The sequence below is a fragment of the Orbicella faveolata genome, unplaced genomic scaffold (genome assembly GCF_042242905.1).
Source record: "Orbicella faveolata isolate gen_17 unplaced genomic scaffold, um_ofav_v1 contig_24, whole genome shotgun sequence".
Taxonomy (NCBI): Eukaryota; Metazoa; Cnidaria; class Anthozoa; order Scleractinia; family Merulinidae; genus Orbicella; species Orbicella faveolata.
In genome coordinates, this window is record NW_028301552.1 from 16,339,498 (window position 1) to 16,360,000 (window position 20,503).

At 38.6% G+C, this 20,503-nt stretch overlaps 2 pseudogenes; both read right to left on the minus strand.

Annotated features, from left to right (window-relative positions):
- Window positions 1–10,509: 10,509 nt before the first annotated feature.
- LOC149110636 (uncharacterized) lies at window positions 10,510–13,898 on the minus strand (annotated as a pseudogene).
- A 23-nt stretch (window positions 13,899–13,921) lies between these two features.
- LOC149110637 (uncharacterized) lies at window positions 13,922–15,243 on the minus strand (annotated as a pseudogene).
- Window positions 15,244–20,503: the final 5,260 nt, after the last annotated feature.

A 20,503-nucleotide genomic window follows, 5' to 3' on the forward strand; every position in this document is an offset into this window, starting at 1 on the left:
TGTAATATCGAAATAGTTTTGATAATTGTTTTAGTTTTCTTACACGAGTCGCAAATATGAAGCACATTTCTCAGTGGTTGGAGGGCTTCTCCAAGGGTGAAAATTAAAAAATCGCTTTGCTTGAAAAATATAAATCCAAACGAACTAAAAGTTGTGTTTTCCTAAATAGTTTCCAGAGGGCTTTCTTGTGAAAAAGTTTGAGGGAATTCGATTTTTGCATTTTGCACACCTATCCGTAGTATTTACAGGAAGTCACTCTTAAATCACGGCGTGAATCATTGGAAAAATTCATACAGCTCATCAATTTTGTGATTCTCAATATCTTATTTTTCGGCAATCGAGTACGGTTGCATCTGTATAAAGGGACACCTTCGGGAAATAATTAGCTTCTCTGTATGAAATCGTTGGTGTGAAAATCTATTCAATGTAGATCATTTCTGTGGTAAGATATTGAGTACTTGCGTCAGAAATTCAAAGAATAACTAACTTGACACGGTGTTAGCGGCTGTAAAACGGCCTCAGACGGCGTGATGTTGGAAATCCGGGGGGGGGAGTACTCGAATATGAAAAGGTCGGGTCGTCGTCTTGGGTACAAATCAAGGGTTCTGGTCTCACTTAGGGTGTTGATGACGAAACGTCACCAGCTGTCAAAGTATCCTTTAAGGTGCACTTGAAGAAATAGTAGTAAAAGGAAACGCTCTCATTTAGTTCTGTGTAACGCTTGATTTCCGCTGATCTCTGGAGCACGCAAGTCGGGTCTAACAGTGTTCGCGGGATCCTTTCTTGAACATTGGCTTGTAATCGAACCTATTCCGTTTTAAGTGGTATCTTTCAAGGGTCTAATGAAGCTCGAGCAGCACCCATATTAGTCTCCTTTAGGAGTTAAATTTAAATTTTCCGACGAGCATTCCTGCAGGTGTTTTGATATGGGGATTCCAAATGTCTAACAGGAAGTGATGGAGTGATGGAGTGAAATCGTTCCCCCACTACAACTTGGAAAATAATATTTTCCAAAAGGCCTAGAAAAGGGAAAAAGGCCTTGATGACTACTAAAGGTGAGGACTTGTGTGACTACTGTATCAGAATTATATTTAGACTCCCCTAAGCCTTTCCCAAGCTAGATATGGAAGGGATCTGAATGAGAATTCATAAAGAAGTCGTCCTGGAGCATCTTCGTTGCTAAAGTTTTATTTTTTCGCGGAAAACGACGTTCTCGTTCCAGTGCCCCCTCCCACGCTTATTTTAATTCGCCTTCTTCTCTTTCGTCATGGTTTCCGCTTCTACTATGTGATATTGTAGCCAGGGTCAGTTTTAATTTAAATGGTGATAATTACTCATTAGTTGCTAAGTATTCCATGTTTTTATATGCTTCAGAGTCCATAGATTATTTGATTTTCGAAAATTACACGAACAGGTTACTGCTGCGTTAGAAGGTGTTTTGAATTCGACGAATATTGCCATGCCAGATGAAATGAATTATGTTTTTGTGCTATGTTGTTTTACATCAGCCTGCTATTCGCCTGCTATTTCTGAGTTGGTGGCCTTTCACAAAATAGTTTTAAAGCTTTGTCTCCCAGTCCTGGGTTTCTCTGAACTAGAAGAAGGCAGCAAGGAAAATGATTGTTTATTACAGATAATATTCCGAAGTTTATAAACTTATAAATTCACCTGTACTTCATTTGCAAATTCAGATCAAATTTGACCGCTTAAGCCGTTGAAAATTATACCTGTCGGCGCGTGGCTAGATTGTTTTGTTTTGGTGAAATAATCAAAATAAAATGATACCAGCTCTTTAAAGTATAGTAAAAGTTGTACTTAAATTTTGAGGCCTTTTGGTTCATTTTTGACAAAAAATTGTTAAAACCACAAGTAGATGCATTACAACCTACTTGGTAATGCGGATTAACAAAAACTTCAAAATTCATTTCCTCGCTGCAATTGATTAAGCGCTGTGTTGATGGCAGTTAAGGCACTGGAATTCTCTATTTTTTCGTGAATTTAATTCAAAACCAAAAAAATTCATTAGGTAATCCTTTTAGAAGCTGCTTAAAAAATTGCATTTTGAAATTTCATCATTTTCTGGCGATTCGTGTTTGTTCCCTCTGTGAAAACAAAAACAAAAACCAAAAAGACTAATTATAGCTAGAATTTACCGGTCAGCTGCAAACGCTGTTTTAAAATGCCACGCGATGGCGTAAACGGGCTAGAGTTTCCTCTAAACAACTTTTTTTTTACATAATGTAAACTTCATTTTGTCAAAAAGCGGCTTTTTAGCAAAAGTATTTTCTCAGTACCTTCATGCCTTATATCTGGAGGGGACGATTGCAAGCAAATTTTGTTTTTAAAGCCAAATTGAAGATTAACTTATTGAAGAGCAATGGTAGCTTGGATTAAGCCGGGCAATGTTAAAATAAAGACGTAATTGAACCAAGCAGCTTAGCAGAACATGTTTGTACGAAGCTGCTCGCTTCTATATCGTGGTGGTTAATTAGAACATCCAACAGTCACCCAAGGTTATACTGAGTAATCTAAAACTCGGCTATACTCTCTTCATTTAAAGTTTTTAAGTTGATCTGTATCACTTACAAAAATCACAAGCTATTACACAAAGAAATGCGGTTGTAAATATACCTTTGGAAATTAAATTTTTCGGTTTTAAACAGTATTTTCCTTTTCTTGCAATTATTGTCGGTGTCAACTATGTCTACAGAGTTTCAATGAGTTTTGCCTTACTCCACATCTCATTAAATAGGTCATGACAAATACTGAGAAAGGATGCAGTCAGTTTTACAATGCAGACTAGTTTCAAACCTTGTATTGAAGTCTTCGGTTGTCCTCAAGTAGAGAAGAGTACTGTTTATTGTCAACGATATACCGATAATAAACAACTTGAATATAAGGTTAATTAATGCGTGAAATTCACCTGTAACCTGTTTGTCAATACAGATAATATTCGTGTTTTAACTCATTCGTCGCTTTTGAGCGCTAAAAATTATATATTTTTTTAAAAAATTCTTTTTGGTGGATGGTGGAATGGAGCATTTATTTCAAATGGTATCAAACTAAGATCAAAAAAAGGAAAAAGCCGTACGAGTTTTCATATTTGCAAATTTAGTTCTAGTGATGCCACCTTCCGATATCCGCGGAGTGATTAATTAGAACACGCAGTTGCTACCGTAGCTAAATGGCATGTGTTCTACTCCCGCTTGGAAGAATTTTCTCCCTAAGAAATTCGAACTGAAGGCTATCGATATTTAAAGATTACCAGTTTTTGTGGATTACTTCTAAAACGTAAAAGTTTCTACTTAATGGATCGAGGCTGGAAAAGGCTATTCGTTTACAGACAACTGGCTAATGATTTCGTCCGTATTTTCCTTTTTTTTTTCCTTTTCTTACGTTTTTCTTAACTTTTTTCAGATTTCTTGGAGGTGGTAGCTAATAGCCATAGCATGCCTCTTTAAAACGTCTTTCAGCCAACCCTCGTAGTAATGAATTAACTCGTGAACGTATTTTTTTGAAAATGGAAGCAGGGAAAAGGGGGAAGAAAAGTCTACATTCAAGTTACTTTTTCGTTGAGTATTCTAATGTCAACTTTACAAAATAGTTTCAAACCTTATATTGACGTCTTCGGTTGTCGTTAGACACAAGATAGCAGCTACAAAGATTCCAGATGTGTATTATCGACAATTTGCCGATATTTATAAGCTTAAAAACAGGGTTAGTCCATACAGCAAATTCACCTGTTATCGGTTTGTTAATGCGCATGAATATTCACTATTTTGATCCATTAGTCGCTTCTGAGCGGCTAATTCATTCGCTTCTTTCTCAGTACGATTTTATTAGGAAATTTCAGTACCTATATCATTGCCCTTTAAGATTAACATTTATAGTACTTGGTACGAAATCATGCAGTTCGTATGTTGGTTAATCCCTATATTTTTGTTTTCTTTTCCAAGTGTTAACTTTCTGTCTTCATAACAAATGAAAGTTCAACAACGTGGTCTTTTTAGTGTTAGAAAATAGTATACAGGAAGACCTTGTTACGGCGATCTGGCTGCAGTTCTTGTCAACAGTGCAAAAACCTATGACTAAGCACGTGCGCTCCTAAAATAACAAGATGAAAGCATGTGGTGTAATTAGTTTTTAAAATACACGAATGCATACTTTCAAAAAGTCTGTTGGAGACATTTGACATCACAACCATGTGCATGTGTGATTCATAGCATCCTTTTTACCTCATGGTATGTACTTCATACCATGAGGTATAGCGATGGTTGGATTGGTCACTCCATTCCCGTTAGACAATTAATTTATGATTAAATCCGCATTAAACATGAATTAAACACGTTTCCCCCTGTCCCCCATACTAGGTTTGGTTTTGTCCACAAAGTCGTGTTATTGTTTTATGTCCATATATGTGGGGGAAGGGGGTGGGACAAAGGTGGCAGTACATGTTTACAAAATGGCGTCTGTTGTGTCGAGCCCGACGCAAAAATTGTCAAGGCGAGTTTTCCTTCCTTTCGCTCCATCTTGGATCAAAATATACTTTTGAAGACCTCACAAACGAACAGGAAATGTGCTAAAGAAAGTTCGATTGGAAAGAAATGGGTTTTAAAGTCTTAAAAGTTACGATGTCTCCAAGATACATTTGGATGACGAGGAATAGAATGCACAAAACGAACTGTTCGGAATGAATGCTTTATGGCCTGGGGAAAAAAGGTAAGCTGCCCTCCTACTGTATTGCATTTTGAATTTTCTAAAAATACTTGCAGGACGTATGATTTAAAATTAAATGCGCTTTTAATATTTTGCATTTCGCTAGGTAGCTGTTCGGAAAATGTCACATGACAATGCACATCGATGAAGCTTTCGTCAAGTTCCCCTCTCGCTAAGACTTAAATGCCACAACTGTGATAAGCTATAGATATTGAACACGGCTGCCAAACAAATGCTAAATACAATAAATTATACGCCAAATAACAAATACCATAACAAATGCAAAATATCAAACAACAAACAAATGCCAAACAGATGATCTGTTACCTGAATGCCACCTGGAATACAGCAAGGTCAAAAGCAAATGATTATCGAAGGTAATCCTACGATACCCGAGCAGTTTGAATATCAAAGTAAAATACCAGTTCAGTTGTCAAGTAATTGTCAGTACAGAAATACAGATAAAAATGTGAATGTACAGAACTCTAGAGCTACAGTACCATTGTCTCCCATCCTCAGTTTATAATGACACGTGAAAGAGAACCCTCCAGAATTTCTTACAAAATGGTTACCAGACTCTCTAATGACAAAAAAAAAGCAAAAATGTGGTGAAATTATACGTAAAGAAATTAATGTCCCGAAATCGTCCAAACTGAAGGCCATGTTGTGTGGATACCATCGTTGTCATTTCTTAGAGCAATATAGAAGTTCAAAATTCATGATTTTCTCAAAGAAGTATTTCATTAGACAAAGTTTAAGCTTGTGTATTTTTCGAACAAGGACTCCATAAAGCATGAAAACTTGCCTTTGTTTTGTATGATAGCTGAAGGTAACAGAAAATTAAGGCAGCTCCAAATGAAAACGTATCATTTTTTGAGCAGAATCGTATCATTGAGTGAAGATGTGGAGTCAAATCCTGGTCCTGCAAATGAGTATTGCAAATCAGTACCTTTTGTATCACCCACAAATTCTGTCTGTTTATTAGAATTCAGATTGTCTCAGTTAGGCAGAACTGCACTTGATGTTGGGGGAGGTGGTGATTGCTTTTTTAGGGCTGTATGACATCAACTCTATGGAAATCCTAATAGTCATTTCTATGTGCACAGTGTTGGCATTCAGTATTTAGTGAATCACTCTGAACAATTTATGGAGAGTAAAACTGAGGATTCTTGGCAAGGTTATTTGGAAAGAATGTCATGTTAAGGAACATGGCCTGATGCTATCATAATTCAAGCTGTTGCCAATTGTCTTAATATATCAATTCATATTGCTGAATCAAATCCAACTTTTTCTGCAGTTACTGTTGTTGAACCAGTGAATGTTACAAATGCCCTAAACATTTACATTGGACACCTAGATGAATTTCATTATGTTTCCATAGTAGAAAACAGAACAATGGAGATAAGAGAGAACAGCAAACAAACAAAAAATGCAAATGGAAACAAACCAGTTGATAACAGTGAAAAACGTAAGGCTTACAGAAGAAAATACATGAGAGAATACATGAACGACAGTAGAGCTGATGATAACTTTAGAATAAATGACAATCAAAAACGAGTACAAGGCTGCAACATTAATAGCAAAACATCTAGGAACAAGAAACACCAGGCTGCTAAAAGAACAAAATTGAACCCAGAACATGTCAGAGAAATTGAGCAGCGCTCCTTCAGAAAACGAAAAGCAGAGAACCCGCAGCACATAAGGCAAATAACCAAACCGTGGGTAAGAAAAAGACAAAAGGCTGAGGCTCTGGCAAGTGTATCGCAACTAACATGTAGTAGTCATGAACTGCAGCCACAAGAAAACAAGTACGATGCAATTTCTATGATAAAGTTGTTTTACACGAACATTGCATGTGGCCCAGAATATGTATGCTCTTGTTGTGACCAACTGTGCTTCAAGTGCTCTGCAGTGAAATGTGATCCAAACGAATATAGGGCATGTTGACTAGACATTGTTGAGTCCTGTCTTACTGGTTTTAAAAGTGTCAATGCCACTGAATGGATCTGCATGACTTGAAATTAAAAAAAAGTCTAAAAAAAAGTCTGAAAAAGCAATTGTCTAACTTGCAATAAAAAAGGTCTAAAACAAGGCAGGTTACCCAGCTGTTCTCAAGCCAATAAGATGGATTTTCCTTATAAGCCTAATGTTTTGAATTTCACGTCACTAGAAGAGCGACTAATATCACCTCGTATACCTTTTATGCAAATCCGTGAACTATCTAGGGGTGGTCAATTGTCTATTCATAGAAACATTGTCAATGTGCCAAGTAATGTATATTCAACTGTTCGTTGTCTCCCAAGGCCAGGAAGCGAATCATAGACCATTCCAATAAAACTTGACGGACGACTTGGTTACAAGCATCACTATCAGTTACAGAATGTCAAACCTAAGAAAGCATTAGACGCAGCCAAATATCTTGTAGACACTAGTGAATTATTTAAACCTGAAGACATAAAATTGCAAAATGCATGGGTAGATGGTATAACTTCGAAACCCATGAAAAGTGGGGTGAGTTTGTTCAAAACCCTAACACATCCAGTGCTAATGTGCAAACTAATGAAATTATCACAAATTGTCAAAACAATATTTGTAGTGCTGATGTTCATAATGCAGACAGAGAAGAAGACACTAAAGGATTATCAGTGTTTCCTGTCAAAATGTTATATATATATATTAGATTAAGACCTTATTTCTATAAACATGCTCAACTACTGGCTGCTTATTAACATGATGCACTTTTCAACTAAACACCTTACAAATGCAACACTTCTTAGTTCCAAAAGAGGCAAAGGACGGCACTTCATAGAATAATTACCACATACCATGAGGTAGCTCGAAGGAGCCTTTGATTATGGCTTTACTGCGCTTATGAAGTAACTATCTTAAGGAAGATTATTGTGTTTAGGTTTTCATCAATGAAAACATGTCTGGGTCCTGTGCATGATAAGGCTTCGTAGCCCCTGACCAGCGGTCTGGAAATGAGCCACCCTGAAAAATTCCGATATGAAGTCCGAAAATATCGGACTTCCGGTTGAATTGCGTATGGGTAACTCACAAACGCGTGGGTCAATCGAGACGCTGGTGTTCTACTTCCGCTCAGTTTCATTGTTTCTAAAACCAATCAAAACCAAGCCTGTAAAGGAACTCTCGAGAGTCGCTTGTTTCGTCAAGCTTGCCCAGTAAGGACCAAAGACTCGAGGAACGGGATTGCTTCTTTAAACGACTTGCCTCTTTATAAGTTCGTGATTAGCAATGCCTTAGCACTTGTCTCCTTGTGAAGAAGTTTCCGTGGGAGGTTTTTGGTGATATCTTGGCAGTAATGTATCGGGAATGTTTGCAACACTCCTGAAGGGCAAAGAGGGAGACGAGGCGCGTAGAGTGCTTCTCGGAATTTCAAGTTCTAGAGTGTTATATTTCGAAAATAATTAATCAGAAACGTAAAACGAGTAGGTTTCTTATTTCTTTGATAAACTGTGAGCGACTGCACAGCTATTAAAAAGACAAAAAAATGTTTATTCAGTCAGATTCAACCCTTGCATACAGGGGCTCTCTACCTAACGGCTTAAAAGTTGCCTGAAAAGTAAAGCGTTTCCTTCAAATTTGTCAAAAATCGTGAAGGTTTCTAAAAATGCCAAAAGGTGATTTCGAAGAAATAAATCTGTTGACCAATCTGTAAATTCTTTAGGAACGAAAGAGACGTGTTTAATTGTTTAATGGCCACAAGAGAGTACACTCTTTCCTGTAGACTCTCGAGTTCTTTGATAGGAAAATCCTTTTTTCGATCCATTGTCGTTTCATGCAGGTGACGAGCTTCTGCAGGGGCTCAGTTTGGGTTTCAACTTGAAGGTGAAATGAATGAATGAATGAATGAATGAAAGACTATTAAAGTGACAATAGCATTTAGTTTAAAAATAACTAATCGGGGACACTATTTACACAATAAAATATACCTTAGCTAAAGTTAAACTTATTTACAATTTAATGAATAATGTGAAGGAACATATGGTTGATCTGGCGGTGAGGCGAGAATGGAAGGGCCAGTAACTTTCGGACGTGTTTGTATACGGCGTCGTTCTCAGAATAGGATCTCTGCAGCGTGAGCTCTTGCACCTGAAAACAGTTAGGTATTTCAATTAAACTATAGTTACGTCATCCACTATTGCTGACGCTGGCTTAAACTTGTCGTCCAGTGCCTTGCTCTTTGGTCTAGCTAGTATCTTGGTCGCGGTTGCTGCCCCCACCACCTCTATGGTTGTTACAGTGGTTGCCTGGCTGGAAAACCTCGTCTCGTTCTGTCACCGACGTCATGCTGGGCGAACTGTGCACTGCCAATAAGTTGATACGGTCGCTTGGAATGGACGTTGTAGCAGAAGCCAAGGCTGTTTATCAGGCTGGTTTTCCTCCTTTTCGTGCCGCTCTCGATTAGCTGGAAGATTACTGGCTGAATTTCTGCATGGACTTCGCCAGGGGCCGGGTCTTCGATTGACAACTCCCTATTTTGCGACGATGGATCACGTGTGTCATCTTGTAAATAGAGGAGAGTGAAACTAGTATTAAAGGAACATTGTCACGGTGCTTGGAGTGTTCAGGCCAATTTTGTGCTTAAATCATTGCATAGTACCTTTCCTCATACAAGAAATACTTCTGTAGAATTGCAAAGTATATATATCAAATGAAACTCAGGAGGGAGAGCAATCTATAATAAAATCTTCTGACTTTGGCTTGAAAGCTTGAAAACACTGGCAAGTTTTTTTTCTATACCATGCCAAACCGTATGACAAAAAACTAATTACTTTGTCCAAATCCTTTAGCAATTTACTCCAGGTTCTAGAGACCTTAGTCATAATTTTAGTGCTCCCTCATAAATGAAGTTGAAAAATGTCCGTGATAGTGTCCATTTGAATGTTCGTCCATTTAATTAATATCTATTTTCTCTTCCTGTATCAATTCCTATTTAGTATAATTTTGTAAAAAAAACTCGTCTAAAGTTGCTTCATCGAATAATAGTGGCTCCCCGCTTTTTTCCAAACTTTGAAGGTTCTCCGCTAAAGACGAGGCGTTTATCGAACAATGATATCCTGGGGGCGAGAAGCACGCGTCTCGCTCCGAGGATTTCACACGGCCATTTTTTTCTCGCGGTTTTCTTTCGCCTCACGCACGGCAGAGTAAGCGAAAGAGGGGCTACTTGTCGTCTACGTCATAACAGGGCATTACAATGTAGCGTTCTCGTATGAATACCAAACCAGAACTTGTGCATGTGGACATGCACGTGTAGTTAGAAATAAGTTCTTTCGCCTCATCAAGAGTCACAATTTAAAAGTTTTGGCGTCTTTCAAGTCGGTTTATATCCAGGTTTCGTTTTAACATCCTTTATATGAATTAATGAGACTAATAGAACGAATGGTTTTTATACAACAGAATAGTAAAACAGAATTTTACGAGAAGGTTTATTTGGTTAACCGTTCAATTGAGTGGCATCACCGTACTTGCCATCGGAGACAGTAGATTAACTATTAACTACCCTGCTATTTCAATTGAACATTTTCGCTAGTCATCATAAATCTTTCTATTTACTGCACTTTCCTGTTCGCCCGCGCCAAGAGCGGAGACAGTAGATTAACTATTAACTACCCTGCTATTTCAATTGAACGGTTAACCAAATAAACGTTCTCGTAAAGTTCTGTTAAACAGTTTATTATAATTCCTAAAAAGAGGAAACAGTCATAAATGAAATGTCCCGAAGCAATTTGGAGCCAATTTCTTTTACAAAAATGGTTAATCATGGCGGTTAATCGTCGCGGATAACCAGTGAGTCCGATTGAGCGGAGAACGCATCTCGCTTTATGCACGTCCTGGCACTAGAAGGAAAAGGAAGAAAAACATGCCAATATGGTTCTGCTTAGTTAGCAGCAACACTTCCTTCACGTCCACAGATAAACTCTGCGAAGCAGCGAGGGCATGGCAAAATATCAACCCGCTCGGTAGATGGAATTTGTGCGTTGAAACTGACAACCTTTCATCGATCTTGCGTCATGTCAGTTTCACGAGAATCAGCTACCCCTACACGAACATAGACGAGCTCATCCTTACCAATGCAAAAAATAGGAACGTCCCTTTCGAACACAATGTCCTCCGTATAGTGAGATTTAGGGGCGGGCAAGTGAACAGTTTGTCCCTCCAGAAGCAATAAGAGGTCGTGCCAAGGGATTATTTTCTCCGACCAGCGGAAATCATTGAGAAAGATTACTTCACAAACTTGAGCTCCTACCCAGGCAAAACGTGTTGTTGCGGGTTTGCTGAAGGTATGAAAAATTGAATTTAGTGGATTAAGGATGAATGTCCTCCCACAATTTGCAGGCCCGCTAATCAAGATGTTGCGATATTTTCCACCACCTTTGACAAGAAGATTTCTGACGGCTTCTGTGAAATCAGCCTCTGGGATAGAATTTCTTTGAAGGATATCTTTGGCAATGGTAAGCCACTTCTTGTTACAAGTGGAGACACATTCTTCTTGCAGAAATTCCTGAAGTATTTCCAGTAGTGTCTTCTGGTTTCTCTCTAATTTAGCTGGAGCCTCTTCCATTTCCCATCCATTCTACAAGGACATTTTATCCTTATTTTCTGAAATTAAATCTCAGTACAAGTATGAACAGGGGCAGGAAACAATCCTTTTTAACAATAAAGCTATTTTAATAGGAGGGAAACCCTTCTTTCTTCGGGAATGGTTTTCCAAAGGAATTATTTGTATTAAAGACTTACTTAACGAAAATGGACAACTTCTTTCCTTTCAAGAGTTTCGAAGCAAATTTGTCTTTGTGACTAATTTCGTAAATTTTTATCAAGTAATTAATGCTATTCCGAAAGCATTGGTAACTAAGGCATGTAATCAAGACAAACCTCTTAAAGAAAATTATTTAGGAAATCATAATACTAGGATTCAATTAGCTGAAAATATTGCCATCGATTTACAGAAAACAAAGGCAAAGGATTTCTACTGGCTACTAAATAAAAGCGTAAATTATTCATTTCCTACCGGCCGGAAAAAATGGAGTAATACTGTGAATTTAAATTCCAGCGAATGGCAACATATCTTCAATTTGGCAAATCAGATTTGGAGAGAAAATAAATTAAAAGAATTCCATTACAAATTCTTACATAGAATTATAGTCACCAAGAAAGAATTATGTCGCTTCGGTATCAAACAAGATAGTGATTGTTTATATTGTGGAAATGAAGACTCCATCGAACATACGTTTATTAACTGCCAATTTTCAAAAGCTTTCCACCGAAGAGTTATACCATGGTTCAATAATGTTAATTATACTAATCAACACCCGTCTGTTAAAGAAACTTTATTTGGCCTTTTTCCCATTTCTTCAATTGCAAACAAAACTCTGTTAAGAAAACTCAATTACACCATGTTGTATATACGCTATTACATATACACCAGCAAACTCCACAATAGATCAATTACTCTCTCTGATTTTGCCAATAAATTAAACACAAAATATAACGTTGAAAATATAGATTAAAATTAATCTAACAGTTAAATATCATAAAGAAGATGCTCCTTCAAGGGCATCGTTCTAATCTAATCAGTTAGTTTCATTTATTTAGTGTTTTAAGGGTAGATATCTCTTTTCCCTTGCGTAGGTGGTATAAATAATGATATTGGAACATTTAAATAAATCTGAATTGGACTGTTATGTTCTTTGGTCTTGTAAGTAGTTTGTAAGTGTACTCAACAGACACACCATGTTGTAAATAATGTTTGTGTCTTGAAGTAAAGCATTAAAAAAAACAAATAAAAACAAAAACAAAAACAAAATAAAACCAAAAAAAAAAATTTCCCATCCGAACCGCAGAGCCTCTTGTTCTGCTTTGCAGCCGTGGTTGGCGATAAACTGGGCCAAATTAGTTTTGTCTTCTTTCTTCTGTTGATTAGTAAGGGATAGCAATTTTCTAGCGTACTCTTAATTTCTTTTTGCACTGCCACTTGGGAAACTTCATAAATTGATATCCGGCGCTGCCGTCTTCGTTTTCTCTTTTTCCCGCGTTTGTCATTTCGTCCCATTTCTGCGATGCGTGCTTGGCTAGCCTCTTGTGTTTGTGGCGCATTTAGATCAAGGTAACATTCTGATTCCAGGTACTCTTTGCCATCTTTTGTCGTATAATTCCAAGTCGAGAAGAAGTTACCGTGACTGCCAGAGAAATTTAATTTCAGGCCATGCTTTTTGTCCGCATAATTCCGCACCGTCAGTCATCTCCGATTTCGATCAAGTTTAACGGCTCTGTGATAGTGAATTTCACCATTCTGATGACGTTCCTGACTATGCACACCCATTGTAAAACTTTAGTTTTGCTCGTGGGATCAGCATTTTGGAAAGAATCAAGCATATACCACAGCAAATGACTCACGCGATGCAATAATTTAAACGTTCGCCTTTCTGTAAGTAATCTGATAAACACTCCTCACTCTTCTACCATTCAAACGCGGCCGGCGTTCTGCACTTTTCATTTCAACAGAAGATGACTTCTGCTAAATAATTAAACTGTCAGGTAACAAATAACTACGCCGGGTAACAAATAATTACGCCATTTAGCATAACAGTCCGTATGAACGGTTACACACACGTTGTAACGACCCAAAATACGAATTCTTAGTTCTAAACTCAACGCTGCCGTCGGTTATTTATGCGTACGCCTCAGGAAACAAGGGAGTTCAAAAGGTCACATTCTCTAAGATTACGATTGGAGGATTTCGATCCATTTTGTTGGTTTCTTTTTCTGCAGTGTGCGTTACTAGTATGCGCAAGATGGTACAACTCCTTTCCTCTCTAAGCCTCTGTTACAGCAAGTTGTGTGACATTCTTTAAATTCTTTTCTCAGACAATCCCGGACAAAAAAGTTGGGACAGCAAGAAAGTTCTCCCCTCCCCCCACTTACAATTTTGATAATCGGGTGATTTTTCCCCTTTTTGTTGGAAAAAACGCGATATTTTCCAACATTGATTAGGGGGGATGGGGATACGTGATGTAGCTCAAGTATCCCAACTACTTTTGGCCGGGATTGTAGCTAGTCACAATTAGGACATGTGCATGACCCTGGTGGTCACGCCCTTTTAAATTGTTGTATATAATGGAACTATTTACAGCGAGCTGAGCCAAAAAACTTTAAAAACATTTCTCAGTGACCTATTAATTGGAGCGCTGAGCGAATACTCGTGACGGGCCATTCAGACGTACTTAAGGAGTTGTTCAGCAGTGTTTCTCTCATTGGAAAAATCATCCCAATGATCGAATATTTTGGCCTGAAGGGAGCGGTATTTTGCTCATTCAATCCTTTTTAGCCTTTTTTTGGAGCCAAACGAATTCGTAGTGCCGTCAGCCGAGCCTCTTGATGGAGAGGGTCGAGCAGGAGGTAGAATGGCAATGTGCCATTCTGCGATGTCATTGTTTGTTCGTACAGTCATCTGGAAAACGCGCCAGCAAGAGGGTGGCCAAGCGTTGCTGTTGATCCAGGTTTCTGCGATGTACTCGGTAAACTGCTTCAGCTGGTCTGTTGCTGCTTGAACTCGCAACTGCTCCAACATTGGCCGGATTTAACCTTCGGGCAAGAACGGCAGGGCCATGTGTTTACGCACATACAAGTATGTGCCTTTGTCATGATTGTATTCGTGCTGGAGTCCAAGTTTTTGAATCTGAAAGAAAAAACCAGCAAATTATTACTTTTTTTTTAGATTCTCACATTTTCTACTGCTATCTGGGTTTAGGTCGCCTTCTCCTGTTTCTAACGAGTGGTGCTTGACTTGATTGGTTCATATAAAATGCTAGCTTGTCCTCGCCGGGAGCCAGTTAGCAGGCTAGTAATGCTCAAGCGGAATTGATGATCTACGCCTGTATTGTCATAACCGCGGGTAACTAAGTTTGACTTTCATTTCTTCAACGTGTACATACGAACTTCAATTTTTGTTCTGAATCATACGATTTATGTTTTAAGTTTTGAATCCTCCGATTAAGTTAGGGATTAATCGAAAACAGTTGATCAATATTTTCCACCTACCTTCCTCCAAAGAGCCTTGAGTCCGATGGAATACACACCCTTTGATGATAGCGTTAGGAAGAAGCTGCCGAAGAACACTCCAGAGAGCCTTTTCAAAGTCGATGGTTATCTGGCGGACCCCTCCGGGTCAACAGGGAGCATAAGCAGACCTGACAGACAAAAATGAGAAGAGGGGGAAAATTTACTTTACGCATTCTCAGAAAGTTTACAATTTTCGTTGAATTTGTCGAAATATTGAATTTTCGTTTTTTTTTCCTTTTAGCGGTAAATGATTTAGAATTGAACTGAATCAATCGATAGTTTTAGAGATTATGTGATACACTCTGAATATTGTTATTTTTCAACCGATTTTAGGCTAAAAATATTAGATCGTGTTGAAGGAATTTTGTTACAGCCGTCGCACAGAAGGGTTTCTTGGCGCTTGTTAACAAAGTTTTTGCACTCAATGCACAGAGTTACCATTTTTCTTGCAGTTCAAATGAACGAATGACGAATTAGTCCCGGGATTGGTTTTTTGGGTGGCTTTTATAGGTAGACCCTTGCTCGGTAAGGATCGAAATGCCTGCTATTTGATTGGTTGATTCTAGTGTTGTTTACTTCTTTTGCTAAAAATAATTTACTCATTGCTGAGAAACACAAAAAGAAAAAAAAAATCACACTTCCCTTTCGTGGGACACTATATTGTTCAGAAAGTCACAAGTCCAAATAATACGTGAACAATAGCGAAGTTGACGATAAAACAGAAAAAAATCACACTAACCTTACACAAGTCACTTTTACTGTTAACAAAGTCGACATTATAAACTATTAGAGATGTTTCGCATGACTCCACTGTAGTGGGAAACATCTACTAAATATGCAAATTTGATTCTGGTGTGAAATTCAGAATAAAAGAACTAGCAACAGTTATTCAGCACAAGCAAGTTTCGGTGACAGAGTCGTAATTTATTTTCATTCTTTCTTTAAAGAGTACAATCTATTTCCATATTTCAATTAAAACATCGTATTCAACGCAAAATCAATCCGTGTCATCATCGGAATCATATTTTTCCGGTAGATTTTGTAATTTGTACAGCATTTGCATTGCTTTTCCGCACATCTTTGCGTGTGCCTTACTTGCCTGTTTTGCAAGATTTTTACGATGCGCTGATTTTTTTCTTTTCATCTTTTTCCCTTTTTTGTCCTCTCCTTTCCCTTCCACGCTGGAATCCGGCGGATCGAGACTGACCACTTCTTCGTCGGCAACCTCTGGTCCTTCGTCGCTAGTATCAGTGGAATTGAGATTTGCGGCATGGGAAAACTTGCGTAACTTCCTTGCTTCGGGGTGATCACACTTTTTCGAATAACTGTTTTGCTTTGCTTTATGGCCTCTGACATTCTTTGTGTCTGACTTGTTGATGTGGAGGCAGTGGCTTGGTGATGCGTTTGAAGAGATCTCTGAACATTCTGACGCACTATTCTTTGGATACGCTTAAGAACGGCTTTCGAACTTGTCTGTAGGTAATACTCTACATTGCTATAATTATTGTAAACTTATTTGTCAATTTTTAGATAAGTATTTAGTATTTAGTAATAAGTATTCAGTGTAGGTGAATCGAGTTCAATGTAGGCGAATCGACTCAGATTGTGTAGGCGAAACGACTTCGGTCGTGTATGCAAAACGACTTCGATGTAGGCCAAACGACCGGTTACCGTTTTAATTGTTGTACGACTTGTGACTTCCTCACTTGCTTTAATATTTACTTTGTTAACGGCACAGTTTAGGATAATTGAGTAAACGGTAGTTTATGCAACTACACGCTCAATCAATAAATATATACAGACTCGGTGACTTTGACTACGCAGGGGTTACGTGAAAAAAAGGTTCAATACATAGTTTTCAAAGTTTTTCAAACACGATCGGCGATCGATCAGTCAACGGACTTTGTTTGACTTTGCTGCTACGCGAGTACAACAAGTGAATAATGAACAACACTTCTACACGCGCAATCAAACAAATATATTAAGACTCGTGGCTCTTTAACTACGACAACGTTAAATAATGAAATGTTTTAAGGGTAGTTCATACTCTACAGGGTAAAAAGGCATGGATGGATTGCAAAGTTTTTTAAGCACGGTCGGCCATCGATCGATCAACGGACTTTGTTTGACTTTGTTATTATGCGAGTGCAAAAGGTGAATAATGAACAACACTTCTACACACGTAATCAAACAAATTTATTTAGACTCAAGAACTATTCAAGAGCGTTTCCCTGTAAGAACCGACCCCTCAAATTTTCGTGGAAAATGGATTGCCTTCATTTTTCTCTAGACAAGGCAAGCAACGTATGCAATGAACGAAAATTCAACTTTTTGTGTAGAAATGACAAATCTCGTCCGTTAACTGAAATGCGCTTTTAATTTTCTCAGCGAGCTTTTTGACATTACCTGATTAGATTTATTGAATTTTAATGTCTGGAGATTTCGATGAGACTTATTTTACACCAAAATATCGGGAAATCTTTCAAGCCTTGCTTTGCTTTTGACTTCTACTACTTATCGTCACTGACCGTTCCGTCACGCATCACGCATTCTTGGTTGAAGTAGGCGTTGATTTAAAATCTCGTAATCCCATAGAAACGAGCAGCCCTCCTGTATTTCCAGGCTTTCAAAACACGGTATGTACTTGCTTCAATGCAAACGAATCAAGCAGGATGGCTTTTTACAGCACATGTTTTTTATCACTTTTAAGCCATGGTTACCCATAAGGGATTTTCTGCAAGGGTGTTTGGCTACCAGTGACCATTATATCGCATTGTGTTGGTTTCTGTGTGCGCGCACCTTCACATTTCATTCAAGATGAGCCAAGCCGATGAGACGAGTTTGATTACAAAATCAAAGATCAAATGATGCAAAAATGCCTTTGGAAGCCAGGTTTCTTAAGATGAAAAGTTAAGCAAGGGCTTGAGAGACTTGCTCTGCCGGAAGGTCGTACTGCACAGTTTAACGAAAGAAGTTGTTGTTCACAATGGAGACCGTGCAACCATGGAAGGTGAACGACTGTGGAAAATTGTTGTTTGACTGCTGATAAACTTGGGATGTCACGGCAGCAGAAGAGCCGGATGGTAAATTCTCGTTCTGCATTTGAATCTGAACATCGGAGCGATTCCGGATAGCTAGCGGTTGGAGTGATGATTGCACTCCAGATACGAATCCGCTCAAAATATCCGACATGTTTTCGTCCTGGGGAAAGATGCTCTAGCGTTGTAAGATTCAATGGAGCTGTCTGACTTGTGGCCTGTAATTGCCTTAATGTGTCTTGCTTCTACATTACGATCAGATAAAACCGTCACTGCTGTGGCTCTCACACAGTGGTTTGTAAGATGCTGAGTAATACTAGTTGCCGTACTCATCGTTTTCATCATATTGGTGAGTGTCGATTCTCCTAGTGGTGAATTACAATACAGCGAATTCTAATCAACACCATGAAGTTTCCAAAATTAAAAACAGAGAATTTAATGTTAACATTCACACTTGAAATTAAGATTGAACAAACTTAGGAAGTTAAAAGTGACAAACTTAATTTGAATTTCTTCATATTTCCGAAATTGATGTGACTAATAGAAAGGGAAAATTATCCCATGAATAGAAAGTAACAAACTGAAACTCCATTACTGAAAAATAGTTCAGCTGGCTAGCTTGCGTGGAAACTAATATACGGAAGCGAAAGTCAAAAGGACAAGATAACGAATTATTTGTCTACTAAATGAAAGTTAGTGAAACGACGTTGCACACGTACAGATGTACAAAGAGTCGGCAATGTACAAAGTAGAAAACTAACTGAAGATTCCTAGTTGTTGACTGAAAAGAGGCTACTGTTGGTTTTTCTATAATTTTACAAAATGACTGGGTAACGGCGAATTTTCTCATAACAATTTCCCTGAACAAATTAAGTTTTTCGTCTTCCACTTTTTCCTTCTTTTCTTTGTAAGAGTGCAAAAAGGAAAGCATCTCTGCAGCTGAAGAGTGACTCTTTCTTTTCCTCTCTCTGCCCTTTGGTGTCTTTGCTCGCTTTGTGGTGCTTCCAATCTCATCATCTTGTACATCACCGTCTTCGTCTGATTCGGAATTGGGTACGTTTAATGATGAAGTCAGCGTCCCGCTTGCGACGTCGTAAGTATACGCTGGGTTCACCTTTGGGCTGTCTCCAATAGCTTCCTCCGAGTCTTCATAAAACGTCCACGACTTTTTGGCTCGGCCCTTCAGGTTATTGTTTTCTTCAATCTCTTTAAACTTTGCTTCCAGTTTCAGCCATTTCCTCAAGCACTGATCGCCGCTCACTTTCACCGTTGAGGTTTCGTTAAAACGGTCAGCAATTTTTTGTAAAACATCTTTCTTTGTTGTTTTCCCCTTCTTGAAAAGGTGTAATTTTCGATTAGCAAGCGAACGGTCCTGCATTCCCATTTCTGTAACCCAGGCATGGAAGTAGAGGATTGGTCATTTACGGGATCTATGAATTCGACAATTTGTTTGAGTGAGGACAAGAAAAGCTCAGATAAAAAACAAGACTTCCGTAATCGCTTGAATAGGCTGTGCGAGGAAGTGTGCGTGTTTTCATTACTGCTCCGTTCATTCATATTTGAAGTAGCATTTCTGAGCTACTTACCAGTGGCTGTACTTGTATTTGCCATTCTACAACAGGCATGCTGCAAAAATAACTCAATATCATCTCAAATGTAGACGCAAAGCTCTGACACACGGACACCGTGACTTTTAAACCACAACACGGCAGGGACCTTTTATAAACCAAAACGGCAGCGAAAACGTCGCGAAACAATGGGTTTAATTAGTTGTACAATAGCTATGCACGCGTTATAAATCTTCGTACATTTTTTAGCCAGCCTATGCAAAACAAACAAGTACACTACGGGGGAGTTATTTTTATCGGAATTGAACGCTTTCTTGACGAATTTAGCTGCAGCTAGTATTTATCGACAGACAAGTGGCAAGTAAAATATTAATACATTCTCGAATACGCGTCACCTTTGATCTTTGTCTGGGATGTCCAACTCGCGCTGATCGCGGCCAAGGGCCCGTTTCTCGAAAGCCCCGGAAATTTTTCGGGCCCGTAAAGTCGGTGATGGACAAAACACTGACCCCTAGTCCATGGACTACCCTAATGGACTACTCAAATGGACTACCCAAATGGACTACCCAAATGGACTACCCAAATGGACTACCCAAATGGACTACCCTAAAATGGACTACCCCTAAAAAATACTATTTCAGATGAGTGGTAAGTTAAGAAGCTGCGATTACATACTTACACTGCACGGAGGATGCTTTTCTTTTCGTTCCGCATCGCCTCGCATCGCCTTCAGCCGCCATTTTGAATAATTATACTGCATAAAACAACCGCTGTACACAAAAAGCGTGGACTCAAATCAAATCAAATATTCTGTGGACAACTCAATCTTTCTCCCAAGTGATTCAGTAGCTCAGTCTTTCTCGAACAGACGAAATTATCTTCAGGATGTTACTCATGATTTGTTTTGCTTAATTTGTGCCGAAAATTATGGCACAGAAGCAGCTAGTCTTCTGGTTTTTTCCTGAGTGTATCAAAATCAAATAGATATGGGAATGAGGATAAAGCTATGAGACGGGAAGAAATTGCAACGACTATGCTACACAAATTCAGAGTGGAGTGGAAGCAGTAGTATTCTTGGCTGGCCTGAACTATAAT